We start from the raw sequence: 14,169 nt of genomic DNA, 5'->3' as shown, positions 1-14,169 counted from the left end.
GGGCGCCGAGGTGGCTCAGTTGGTTAAGTGTCTGATTCATGATCTTAGCTCATGTCTTAATCTCAGGATCCAAGTTCAAGCCCCGTGTTGGGCTCCACACTGGGTGTGGAGTCTACTTTAAAAAAAAAAAAAAATAGGGCAGCTCTGGTGGCGGAGTGGTTTAGCACCGCTTGCGGCCAGGGGTGTGATCCTGGGGACCCGGATCGAGTCCCACGCTGGGCTCCCTGCATCGAGCCTGCTTCTCCCTCTGCTTGTATCTCTGCTTCTCTCTCTCTCTCTCTGTGTCTCTATGAATAAATAAATAAATAATTTTTAAAAAATAATAAAGTGTATACTGAATTGTACACTTTAAATGTGTGAGTTGTATGGTAAGTGAATTTTAGCTTAATAAAACTACCAAGAAGAGTGGGCAGCCCCGGTGGCTCAGCGGTTTAGCACCGCCTTCAGCCCAAGACGTGATCCTGGAGAGCCAGAATCGAGTCCCACGTCGGGCTCCCTGTATGGAGCCTGCTTCTCCCTCTGCCTGTGTCTCTGCCTCTCTCTGTGTCTCTCATGAATAAACAAATAAAGTCTTTAAAAAAAGAAGTACCAAGAAGAAGTCAAATGCCAGGAGAAAACCAAATAAATCTCAGTGTATCTGGAAGGTACCACTTAAACTATCACCAATTTCTAGAAAACTCACCTTCTTGATTAGTTTCGGTTGAAAGGAACAATTATCTTCTCCCTTCAGTGGTGTCTGAAATTGAATTTTTCTACTGGGCTTCTCTTTCTTTACCCCCCTGCCCTCAGCTTGTAATCCTGTGGGGTGGTTTTCACCTTTCTTCAGAGAATCAACCCAAGAGAGGCTAAGACAGTCCAAGGTCACATCTCAAGAACATATACGTCCCAAGTTAAGTCCTTTCTATTGGTTGAAGGCTGCTCTCCCAAAGGTGCAAAGAGATGATAACCAGTTGCCATTAAGTTATACTTGAAAAATATTTTATTCTCACCCCCTCTTAGAAGTCTCAGAGGCACAAAAGGACCTGGGAAAATGAAGTGACTTTAAATTACAAATAGTTTAACTACGTTTTTAACTGGAATGCCCTCAGCTTGTCACCTCTGCCTGATGCAACCTCAGCCCATCATTCCAGTGTGCCTACTGACATTGCCACTCTCTATGTATGCCAGGGAATGAAAAGGGTTGGAGAGCACTAGAGTCTTCTTGGTGTTTTCTGTGACCAAAAGCACTGAACTGAGGTGTCTCTCTGACTCATATATGGCCACCACAATCCAGAAAAAGAGGCTTGATGCTGTAGAGAATGGGCTAATAGCTAAGTGACTTTGGGAGAAGTTACTTAACCTCAGTAAGCCTCAATTTTGTCATTTGTGTAAGAGAGATGAAAATCATAGCTGTCTCCCTGTGTGGTTGTGAGGATCCAATGAGCTATTGCATGGAATATACTTAGCTAGAGCCTGGTACACAGCTAGCACTCAATAAATGTAGTTGCTGTGCTTGTTAATTGCATGTAGTCTCTTGGCACTGGTGGTTGGGGTGAACTTGGGCTTGCAGACTGACTTCTCTCCATATTCTTACACTGATCAGAGGGAACAAACTCATTTTAATATTTCCCGAAAACCTTCCATTGTAACTGAGAAGAGAAAACTGAGAGAAACCAGTCCAAGTGGTCTCTGACATAGCCATGTGATCAATGGCATAGGCTCTTAAAGGGATGACCATTAAATATATATATATATATATATTTTTAAATAGTAAACTTTACACCCAACATGAGACTTGAACTCATGACCCTGAGATCAAGAGTCACATGCTCTACCGACTGAGCCAGCCAGGCTCCCCAAAGAATTTTTTTTTAAAGATTTATTTATTTATTTATTTATTTATTTATTTATTCATGATAGACATAGAGAGCGAGAGAGGCAGAGACACAGGCAGAGGGAGAAGCAGGCTCCATGCCGGGAGCCTGATGCAGGACTCGATCCCGGGACTCCAGGACTGCGCCCTGGGCCAAAGGCAGGCGCTAAACTGCTGAGCCACCCAGGGATCCCCCTCCCCAAAGAATTTTTAATGAAAAGAAAAATGCCTATGATGTGATGCTCCCAAGAAAAAGTAGTACACAAACTGCATGTACTGTGTGTTCATTTAACAAAGAAACAATCAGACAAACTTGCCTGTGTAGAGAAAATCAACCTGGAGAGAGTCCCTGAAGTATGAATAGTGGTAGTGAAGTTGTGGGTAATTTTTTCTTCCTTCTATTTTTCTGAATTTGTCAAATATGTCTTCGTGAAAAAAAAAACCTCCATGTTTATTTAAAAGACAGCCACCTCAGAACGGATAAGATGAAACATGGGCCTAATACCAGAGGAAAACCCTTTAGGTATCAGGATAGTGAAGAAGACCCTCTGGGGGCCCATGCTCCTCTCTTTCTCCAAGAGTATAGTTACCCACCTTAGGGTTTTCTGGGGCCCTGTCCAGCCTCAGTCAACCTGTGCTCATCTTTGAGCACTGCCTGTGGGTACCAGTTTGGGCTGGGCCCTGAAATTACATTTCTGGGGACAGAGACTGTGTCTTGATCATCTTGGAGCCCCCGAGGTCAAAAGCAATGCCCTGTGTGTAGTAAGAACACAGTAAGGGTTGAATAGAGAGCATCTCCAGGTTGTTATTTATGACTTGTGACTTGACTTGCCAGCCAAGCCTCTGGGACCAGATGGTACTTACAAAATTCACAGAGTCATTAGTGCACCAGTATGGAAAGAGGCAACTGGGGGATTCAGTTCTCCTAAACCAGCCTCATCATTATCCCCCATATTCTCATTGTTCTGCCGTCCTCTCTGATTAGGAATTACTTTTCAGATGGTGCAAAGATCTCCATTAGCTCAAAGACCCTTATGTTGTGGGGTCTGAATATATGATATTCAATCTTACATTTTCCAATCACTATTGTACTTCATTTATCCTGACAGGGCTCTTACTGACAAGAATCTGGCTATGCTGTGGGCCAGCTACATCCCCTACAACTTGACAATTCAACCCTGCAAAGCCCTTCTGATCTAGCTCTTTCCTGGTCCTGGGCTCCTACCCCAGGGCTCCCTCCCTCCTCTTACTTTGCTCCAGCTGCATCATGTTATCTGCCCACATGGGCCCAGTGTTTTGGGCTCCAAGTCCCCTGCTGGTGTGCCCTTCCCTTGGCCCATCTGCCAAACACCTCACCTCTCTTTCAAGGCTCCTTTAAGTCTCCTTTACAAAGCCTTTCTTGACTTCTATCCATGGGTAACGCTGATCTCTCCCTAAGAATACCGCCCTCTCTAGAACCTTTTTTGCACTTGTTCAATATTTACCCTTTCTACATATATTTAGTGGGCACTTGATATGGAACTAGGTACTTGGTATACATTATCTCAAATTCTGGCAGCAACTGTGGGAGGAGACATTGTTCCCATTTGCTGATGAGGACACTGCAGCTCAGAGAAGTGAAGGATTGGTCTAGGCTCTCACAGACATTAATGATAGAGCCAGAATGGACACTGGGTCTGTGTGATTCCAACACTCAGTCAAGTTTTGCCAACTTGAACTGGGTTACTCAGCCATGTGGTGGCTGCTACAGGTCGTAGTGGTGGTTGTGCATTCTCTCTCTCTTTTTTTTAAAGATTGATTGATTGATTGATGATAGACATAGAGAGAGAGAGAGAGGCAGAGACACAGAAGGAGGGAGAAGCAGGCTCCATGCAGGGAGCCCGACACAGGACTCAATCCTGGGTCTCCAGGATGGTGCCCTGGGCCAAAGGCAGGCACTAAACCGCTGAGCCACCCAGGGATCCCCTGCATTCTCAGTAGTTCCCTGATAGGCACGGAAGAGCAGTCTGGTTGGAAAGGGAGCAGCTAAGGGGTGGTCTGAAGCTGCATTTGGAAAGCCATCGTACTGCTTTTTATAAACTGTATGTTTACATAAGGCAGTTTTAGAGCAGGTTGATAGAGATTATGGAGTGCTGAAACCCCTTTCCTGACACTGCGGATGAACTCAGGAAAAATTTGGGGGGAGAGGGCTAGATCAGGGAAGCAGAAGGCAGAAATGCAGGTGTAGAAAGTTATGTGTCCATGTCAGGATGATCAGTCACTCAACTTCATCATCCACACTGAGTCAGACCAAAAAGGCCATTCCATCAGCCAATCCTCTGAGGAATTTCTAATCCAAAAGGGATGTGCAAAAGAAGAAATTTGGGGGGCATTCATAATAAACAGCCATTTATTTTTATTTTGTTTTTTTTTTAAAGATTTTATTTATTTATTCATAGACACACAGAGAGAGAGGCAGAGGGAGAAGCAAGTTCCATGCAGGGAGCCTGATGCTGGACCCGATCCCGGGTCTCCAGGATCACACCCCAGGCTGCAGGTGGCACCAAACCGCTGCGCCACCGGGGCTGCCCTAAACAGCCATTTAAAAGCTCATTAGGGATCCCTGGGTGGCGCAGCGGTTTGGCGCCTGCCTTTGGCCCAGGGCACGATCCTGGAGACCCAGGATTGAGTCCCACGTCGGGCTCCCGGGCATGGAGCCTGCTTCTCCCTCTGCCGGTGTCTCTGCCTCTCTCTCTCTCTCTGTGACTATCATAGATAAATAAAAATTAAAAATAAAATAAAATAAAAGCTCATTAAATAGCATTCTCATGCTCCTGAGAAGGAAGCAGCAATTTTTATTTTCTAAAAATAGGAAAGAAAAAATTAATTGGAAAGAGCAAGAAACAATCACTATTATTAACAAAATTAAATTGTGACCTTTGAATGTAATTTTTGTTTTGTTTTGTTTTTTTCAAAGAGCCATCATAGATCATTATCTCATTTGGTTCTCACTTTCCATTAAGTGAAGTGTCAGGAGACCCTTTGCCCCTAATCCACGGGGGGTAAAAAGCTCTTGTTTTTTTTTTTTTTTTTAAAGACTTTACCCATTCATGAGAGACACACAGAGAGAGGCAGAGACATAGGCAGAGGGAGGAGCAGGCTCCATGCAAGGAGCCAGACGTGGGACTCAATCCTGGATCCCGGGATCACGCCCTGAGCCAAAGGCAGACACCCAATCGCTGAGCCACCCAGGCGACCCAAAAGCTCTTGGTATTAAAAATTGAGAGGAATGGATAAGCCCTAATGGATCCTGTGAGGCAAGCCCTCCAGTGCTCATAATGGAAACTGAAGTTACTTGGTGAGCTGTTGTGGGCAGAGAGAGGGATTGGGTAGGTCCTTATTGACTGGAAGTGAGTTGAACCTTGGGTCTTGGTAGACAGAAATGGTCACTGTGACAAGGCAGATAAGCTCTTATTACCTTTACTTCCCTTGGTGGTCATTTCAGATTTGTTTGGATTGGCAAGAACATTCTCAAAAGTCCTCAAATGACATCACCAGAAGTACCAGGCAATATCCTTGCACACAGGGCAAAGTTAAATACCCTCTGGATTGACCAATCAGGAATGAGTAACTTGCTTGTTGAGGTAGATCCCTGATGCCTGGACCCCCATCTCTTCCTTTCAGCTTTATTTATTGTCTTCTTTCCAGATAGCAATAGTAGTAGATGCTATCGCATAAAGAAGCATTAATTCTATTATCTGTTTCCTCTGTTCTTCATCCTTTTATTATTATTATTATTTCATCCTTTTATTATTGATTGGATTCTAGGTCCTACTTTTTAATAGGTCATGGCATATATAGTTAATAATAGTATATTAAGCTTCAAGGTCATTGTTTTCACTGTCATCAATGTCATCATCATTTTCAATCCATCTTGATTCAGTTTAATGCAATTCGGTAGTTTTTTGAGCTCCTACTCATTCAAAGCATTTTGTTGGGCCCCGAGGATACCACAGCGTCTTTAAATAGGGCTCCTATTCTCAGGAGGCTTACCGTCTAGTGAGAAGACAGACATTAGAGAAGTAATTATATGCCATTAGGATAATTAGCAAAGGATGCTAGAGGAGAGTGTGGTAGGAAGACTCAAACTAATATTGTTGGGGAGAGTAAGGAATGGATACAAGGAAGGAAGAAGAGGAAGTAAGATTCCAGCTGTGAATGGAAGGATGAATTTCAGTGGTTAATACAACAGGACCAAGGTCTAGAGAACTTGGCATATTTGTAAGCTTAAAGGAAGTCCACGTGTTTCAGATCACAAGAGTGAGTCATAGGAGATGAACTAGGAGAGCCTAGCCAGAGCTACGCTATGGATTTGGGACTTTATCTCAAGGGATTGAGAAAGCTGGATTAGGTGGCTAGAATGTGTTATTCTAAGCAGGTAGTAGATGATCACTATGAAGATGAGGATGATAGTAATAGCAAACACTTATATTGTGCTTACTCTGCCAGTTATTGTTCTAAGCACCTTACAAACATTAATTTACATAAAGACCCATTCTAATCCACCCCTATGGATTGTGACAAGGCAGATAAACTGTTATTACCTTTATTTCCCTTGGGATGCTGGCATCATATCAGGGCAAGGAGGACTGGAAAGAGTAGGAGGAGGTAGGATTGTTCCCCTTCAGGAGGAAGAGCAAAGAATGGAGTAGGTGGTATCTTTCCTTGTTGAAATGCTGCAGTTGTTTTGCTGAGCAGGCTCTAAGCCTGCTCTCCCATCCATTTCTGGTAGTAGTCTTTCACATTTTCTTTGTGTCCTACCACTGCAATGTATCTTCCTCACAGATAGAGAGTCAAGGTATGGGTCGCAGTAGTCACAACAAAACTTAGCCATGTTGTTCTGCAGGCCATTGGCCTCTTCTCTGTCTCTTTGACTAACAGAAGGACTTGAGATTCCCCTAATCAGCTCATGATTAGAAGGAAATTTTGGGAATAGAAATAATATACAAATGCCAAATATCATTTTGAGATGCAACATTGAAAAGAAAAATGGCACAGGTTTTTTGTTTTTAAGATTTTTTAAAAAGATTTTATTTATTTATTCATAAGAGACACACAGAGAGAGGCAGAGACACAGGCAGAGGGAGAAGCAGGCTCCATGCAGGGAGCCTCCGTGCAAGTCCTCGATGTGGGACTTGATCTCGGGACTGGGGATCATGCCCTGAGCGAATGGCAGACGCTCAACTGCTGAGCCACCCAGGTGTCCCTATTTATTTATTTTAGAGAGAGTGCAAGCAAGGCGGGAGGGACACAGGGAGAGGGAGAGAAAATCACAAGCAGACTGTCCGCTGAGCACAGAGCCCAACACAGGGCTCGATCCCACAACCCTGAGATCATGACCTGAGCCAAAATCAAGAGTTGGACACTCAACCAAGTTACCCTGGCACCCTCAAATGGCACAGATCTTTAAAGGTAGTTCATTTCTGATTTTAAAAGAGGGTACTTCTGATATATTAAAATCGCCCCAAAAGCAAGAGAATGGCATCAGAGAGGCCTAGGCTCATATCCTGACCTGGGCACTTGCTAGTTGTGAGACCTTATGCAAGTTACAGTACCTTTCTGAGCCTCAGCTTCCTCACCTGTAGAATGGGATAGAGCAGAGGACAGTAATCCTCTCTCAGTAGGGTTGTTAGAGAAATTACCATATTACATCACAAATGGAGACTGGGAGTTCAAGATCCCCATTCCACCTTGTCCTCATTCTCTTGTTGCTCCTCCCATGATTCTTCCCCTCCCTGATCCTCTTGTCTCCTCCAAATCTTAACCTGCCAGAGGGGACTCCAGGGCAGAGCTCACAGCTGCTTTCCTTCATTAGCACCTGGAGCCCCCCTCCCCTGCCTAGAGAAACAGGGAACTCCTGGAGGTGAACCCATTGGTCTCCCTTTCATCTTCCTTATCAAGCTGGGGCGTTGAAATTGAGTGGTCAGTGACATGTACCTGCGCTGTCAACTGCTGGAATTTAATCAGAACTCACAGACCAACTCTTTGGGTTGTGCCAGTTGGGGAGCTCAAGACCTTCTGGCCTTACTCACTTTGTGCTGCTTATCTTATGCAGGAAAGCACTGAATATCAGGCTTTTGAATAAAAGTTCCTGTGGAGAGGAGATTGCATCTCTGGAGGCCAGTTGCCACTTTAGAGATTAATGGTGCAGCTTTTCAGCAAAGAACCTAATTATACAAGCTTGAGAAAACCCCAAATTAATGTGACTCTGTGGGGCCACAAGACCCTGGTTTCAGGGGTACAGAGGGGGGCCCCTGATGGCAAATGAATGAAATAAACATTTTTATCCCACTACCCACTCCCAAGGCCCAAGGACTCCTCTGTTGGTGTATTCCCCTTGTGGACCATGCTGGAATCAGGGAGTGGGCTGCGGGCCAGGACTCCCTCAATCCTTTCCCTCTAATAGTATAGGGGAGTACTGACCAGAAGGCATTTATTTAACAAATTAGTTTCCTAATTCATGTAATCAATGAATAATTGTCATGTAATTTTTTTTAGTTCTAGAATAGGTAAGATATTTGCATGGTTGAAAATTCAGGAAGTACACTATAAAAGTCCCCCTCCAACCCACTAGCCTACCCAAGGCCTGGAAGCAAGCACCAGTGCCAATTTCTTATATCTCCTGCCAGAGAAATACCATGCACAGAAAACTGTACATATTTTTTTCCTGTGCCTGTTTTTTTTTAATTCACATAAATGTTAGTCATTTATAAACTCTCTCTTGAACCTTGATTTTTAAAAACTTAATAATAAATCTTGGAATTTTTTCAAAAATTGCATAAAAGCCTTCATTATTCTTTTTTATGGTTGGTTTTAGTCCACCATGTAGAGGCATCACGACTTTTCTGTGATCTCCTGTTGAGAGACATCTGGTGTGCTTCCATTTTTCTGCTATTATAGACAACACTGCAGTGAATAACCCCAGACAAATGCCATTTCATGCATGGGCAAGTCGATTTGTGGGATAAGTTCCTGGAAGGGAATTGATGAGTGAAAAGGCAAATACCTGTAATTTTGAACCAATATGGCAAAATTTGCCCTATGTAAAAGTTGGATCAATTTACACTCTCATTGGCAAAGTGTATGGTTTTTTTTTTTTTTAACACACAAGTGTGTTTAATAGCGTGTTTATGTTCGCCATGCATCAGGTGGTTAAAAAGGTGGAACCAGGGGCACCTGGGTGGCTCAGTGGTTGAGCATCTGCCTTTGGCTAGAATCCTGGGATTGAGTCCCCACATCAGGCTCCTCATTGGGTGTGGAGCCTACTTAAAAAATAAAATAAATAAGAATTAAAAAAATATGGATAATACAACTGCTGACTAAGATGCAGGGTAATTGGAACTCTTATACCTTGCCTATGACAATGCAGAAATGCTACAGCCACTTTAGAAATCACTTCAGCACTTCCTTATAAAGTTAACATACATCTACCATATAATGCAGAAGTCTCAGTCCTACAGAAATGACCACACAAAACCTGTCCATGAATGATTGCAGCTGTGTTATTGTAATTGCCCCAAACTGGAAACAACCTAAATAGTCCTCAACTGAGGACTATATAAACAAACTGTGGTACATCCATACAATGAAATACTACTTCACAATAAAAAGAAGAGAACTGCAACAACATGAATGGACATCAAATGCCTTATGCTAAGTGAAAGAAGCTAGACTCAAGTCTGCATGCTGAATGATTCCATTTATTTGACATTTTGGAAATGGTGAGACTATGGAGACAGAAAATTGATTAATGCTTGCCAAATATCTGAGAACAAAACCTGAGTCACATGATCTCTCTGAGCTTCTGTTTCTTCATCTGTAAAATAGGGGTGATTATACCCACCTCCAAAAGTGTTGTAAGCACTCAATGCCAAAATATATGAAATATTTAGAAAATTGCCAGTCCTCAAGAAATGTTCATTTTCTCCCCTTCCTTTCTCCTACTTTGGGATGGTAATCTCTTCTATTAAGTGTCGATTTGACTGGTTTGCCTCTTGGAGGGGCTTCTTTAGATTCTGGAGGCACCTTGCTTGCCCCCTAGGTATCAATAGCTGCTACTGGCATTTATTGACTGTGACTTGAATGGTGATACCATCTGGAATCCAAATGCATCCAAAGACCCAATAAGATGACTTTCCCGAACACTATTTGCGTGAAGGATGGAGCCTCCCCAAGAACTTATTCTAAGTGAAGAAGGTGATATAGCCATGGATGACGAATGGGTAGAAAGGAGCCCATAAGAATGACTGAGGCAGGGAAAGAGGGGAGGATCTCTCAAATTTGCACACCTGTCCAACCTCTCTTGGACTGCTTAGGCACCCCTTCTCAAAGGAGTTTAATGCAAAGAGGGTTTAATGCAAAGAGAAGTTCCCTTCCTCTGCACCAGAAAACCCTGCAATTTTAGTACTTAGGGCCCCTAGGTCTTGGCTATGACAGGAGATGGTGGTGTCTGGTGCCATGGTAGTGCTCTATGACAGCTCTGTGAAGAAGCCTGGGCTCAGCAGGAGAGGATTCAACCATGGGCTCACAGGAAAAGCCTCCAGGGAACTTCCAAAAGTACATGAGCATATGGAACAAGGGGCAGGGAATTTTGAGTTGTTACTCTCTTTGGACCTTTGTGACCATAACCTGGCATCATCTTCTCCCTACTTTTCCCCACCCTTCCTTTTGATGATTGTCATGTAATGTCTCCAGATGATTGTGATCCAATAAATAGCAACATTAGAATAAATAAAAACCTCCTGATGATTTTAAATGATGTCGATTTTTTTTAAATACAATTTTAAGATTTTATTTATTTATTCATGAGAGACACAGAGAGAGAGAGAGAGAGCGGCAGAGACACAGGCAGAGGGAGAAGCAGGCTCCATGCAAGGAACCCGATGTGGGGCTCGATCCCGGATCTCCAGGATCACGCCCTGGGCTGAAGGCTGCGCTACACCGCTGAGCCACCTGGGCTGCCCATGATGTCGATTTTTAAAAAAGATTTTATTTATTCATAAGAGATACACAGAGAGAGGCAGAGACATAGGCAGAGGGAGAAGCAGACTCCATGCAGGGAGCTTGACGTGGACTTGATCCTGGGACCCTGAGATCATGCCCTGAGCCGAAGGCAGATGCTCAACCACTGAGCCACCCAGGTGCCCCAATGTCAATTTTTAAAACTTATTTAATATTTATATAACTTTTAAATATAATATAAATATATATAATTACTTATTTTTTTCTGAAGAGATTATCAATGAAGGACTTTATTGCTACTTATAATCTTTTTAATATTATTATTAACTTTCTATTCAATTCAATGTCATAACTCAATATAATACTGGTGATTCTATTTTCACAAGTACTAGTCAAAAAAAAGGTGCCATTGTATGAGATTCTAGTTCTAAGAATTGTTTTTACTGAAAGAAGTCAAATTTGTGCAAATTTGGTCTTCTGAGAACAAGGCAGGGTTCATAAAACCACATTGAGTGTCATTGAATCTTCATAAGATTTATCATAAATATTCTGAAGGTACTTACAAGCACTATAAATAAAATACTATGACACCTGCCATGTCAAAATTTAGCCCACCCACAGCAGACGTCACAGTCACAGTGGTGTACGAGGCTGACACACCCCGGGCTCTAGGGCTGAAGGTCAAATATTTAGACACTTTGTAAAGCAAGCCGTTCAACTATTAGTAACTTGAAATCTTCCATAGTAAGAGTAATTTCATTGCAGAAATCAGCAAATGCTATATACACATCAGAGCACCCCCCACATCGAACTATGTATGATTCAATGGCCACAATACTGAGCCTACTGCAAGCCCATGGAACAAAGACCCAAGTGTCCCTCTTCTTCCACAGTTGTGTTATGCTAAGTCCCCCTACTCCTGGAATTACACTGTGGGTGCATTAGGAGGATTTCCTTGATAGTGTGTGTCCCATTTACTTTGAGCCTGGTTATTTAACACATATGTATACATGTTAACATATTTGTCCTCCCTGTGGGTGAACGGAAGATATATAAAGTACTTGCCTTCAGGCGTGGATTTGGGTAGAGAAACGTGAACAGGGATACTCCCTTATAAGAGTCTCTAAATCTCATCAGTATGACTCATAGATGCAGACTCCCCTATTTCCCCCTACAAAATGACAAAAGTCTGTGTTTTATTGGTAATTATTATTCCCAGTAAGAGCACTCTTCCTCCCAAGACTCACCTTCGAAAGGTATCTCCAGTGAATAACTTTGTGATCTCACCAAGTTACCTGGCTACTCAGATTTTCTCCACTGCTCTCTTGCAGCCTGAGAGGATGAGATAGAACAGTGGTTCTATTGAGGGCACAGGGCATGGCCTGGAGGACTCCTGGAAACAGATTGCTGGGCCCCACGCCCAGAGGTTCTGCAATTGAGGGCACAGGGCATGGCCTGGAGGACTCCTGGAAACAGATTGCTGGGCCCCACGCCCAGAGGTTCTGATACAGGGCTAGAGAACTTGCATTCCTAACAAGTTCCCAAGAGATGCTGAGCAGGAATAACACTCTGAAAACTACCCAAGCAAAGCATAGAAACAATAATTCTAGTATTAGAATATAGTATAAAATAAATCATTTTATTGCATATCTATAATCATGTAAATCATCTCATTTTATTTAATACAACACCCTCCAAGTAATTATTACCTCTTCATTTTATAGATGAGACGTTGAAACTCAAAAAAAGTAAAAATGCCCAGAGCTTAACAATGAGGAAATGGTGAATTTGGGTCAAATACAAATTTATCCAACTCCAAAATCTATATTCTGTTTGTTGTACACTGATGCCCACTCGCAGTCTTCAGCCACAGTAATTGCATAAGCAGAAGGGGTTAATTTTATTCTACTTCTTCCTGCATGATAGTTTGTCTTCTACTTTAATGGTCTTTTTTTTTTTTTTTTTTAAGATTTTATTTATTCATGAAAGACACAGGCAGAGGGAGAAGCAGGCTCCCTGAGGGGAGCCTGATGCAGAACTCAATCTCAGGACGGGATCACGGGATCACACCCTGAGCCAAAGGCAGATGCTCAACCACTGAGCCACCCAGGCATCCCTACTTTCAAGGTCTTACTATATTTTTTCCAGGTACTCTGAGGTATAGCCAGAATTCAGCACTGGTCTAGAATATGCTACTTCAGCTCATTTAGCCTCATTTTCCTTATCTGTAGAATGGGGAATCATATTACCCACCTTGGAGCATTGTCATGGAGTTACAGATACATGTAAACCACCTGGTAATGCACCTAGCTGACTTTAGACACAGCTTGATAGGTGTGGTCGTTACTCGATAGCCTCTTGCCCCTGTTCCGTACCATCACAACTTCAGAATGAATTAGATGGTGTGCGCTTCTCTGTGTTGGCCACATTCATCAGAACTCACTCTGCCCAATGTTTGTCTTTCTCGTATGTCTCTTATTGGCACCTGTTATATTGCAGGGTGCTGAGATTATTAGATGGGATAACATGCAAGTTGTATGGCAGCTAGTCAATAAGCAAATATTTACTGTGTGTCTGCTTGGTGACAGGCACCGGGTACAGCTGTGAAGCAGAGCAGTCCCTCCCCTAAGGGAACTTACATAATGATTCTTACTGCTTCTTTCTGGATATAACAGAGATTAGGTCTCTGGCACTTTCATGAAGTCACTGCTGAGGTCTCTCCACTACTATTTTGCTTTGCTTCTGAGCTATTTTGGTTGGTTGGTTGGTTGGTTGGTTGGTATTCAGTATGTGTTCTAGGAGCCAGTGAATTGGCTGGGAACTTGGAATCCCGCTTTTGAACTCCCAGCAGCTACCTATCTGCTTTCACACGAATGGACTAGTTGGTATCAGCAATGGGACACTCAGAATCTACAGTGTTGCAGGTCTGGGTGAGGCTCCCTGCTGTGACTCTTCAGCCAGCAGGAGAAGCTGGAGTGAAGAGCCTGCTTTTCCTTCCAGCATCTTCCACATCCCAGGTACTTGGTGCAGTGCCTGTGACCTTCACTAATTAGTGGTGCACTTGTCAAGGTCACCAATGATTTTTGTGTTGCTAAGTTTAATTCTTACTCCCCATCTTAGCTGACCCATGGCAGCATTTGGCAGAGTGAGTCCCTCCTCACCTTCTTCACTTACCTTCCAGCACACCATACTTGCCTGGATGGCATTTCCTCCTCACCACTCAGGAGGTTCTCAAATCTGACCTCCTTGTTTCTCCACTCCTGACCTACCTATCATGTTCTCCTTCTCACTAAAAGCACCTTCACCCTTCTGGGTGC

The 14,169-nt window shown here is 43.1% G+C and overlaps 1 non-coding gene across 1 annotated transcript; it reads right to left on the bottom strand.

The window, feature by feature from the left end:
- Positions 1–1,759: 1,759 nt before the first annotated feature.
- TRNAK-CUU (transfer RNA lysine (anticodon CUU)) lies at positions 1,760–1,832 on the bottom strand. The gene has a single exon. It is a non-coding gene; the product is annotated as a tRNA-Lys (tRNA).
- Between the last annotated feature and the right edge of the window lie 12,337 nt (positions 1,833–14,169).

The sequence above is a fragment of the Canis lupus genome, chromosome 9 (assembly GCF_003254725.2).
Source record: "Canis lupus dingo isolate Sandy chromosome 9, ASM325472v2, whole genome shotgun sequence".
Taxonomy (NCBI): Eukaryota; Metazoa; Chordata; class Mammalia; order Carnivora; family Canidae; genus Canis; species Canis lupus.
The sequence above is the reverse complement of the archived record's forward strand: the minus strand, read 5'-3'. Positions and strand labels throughout refer to the sequence as shown.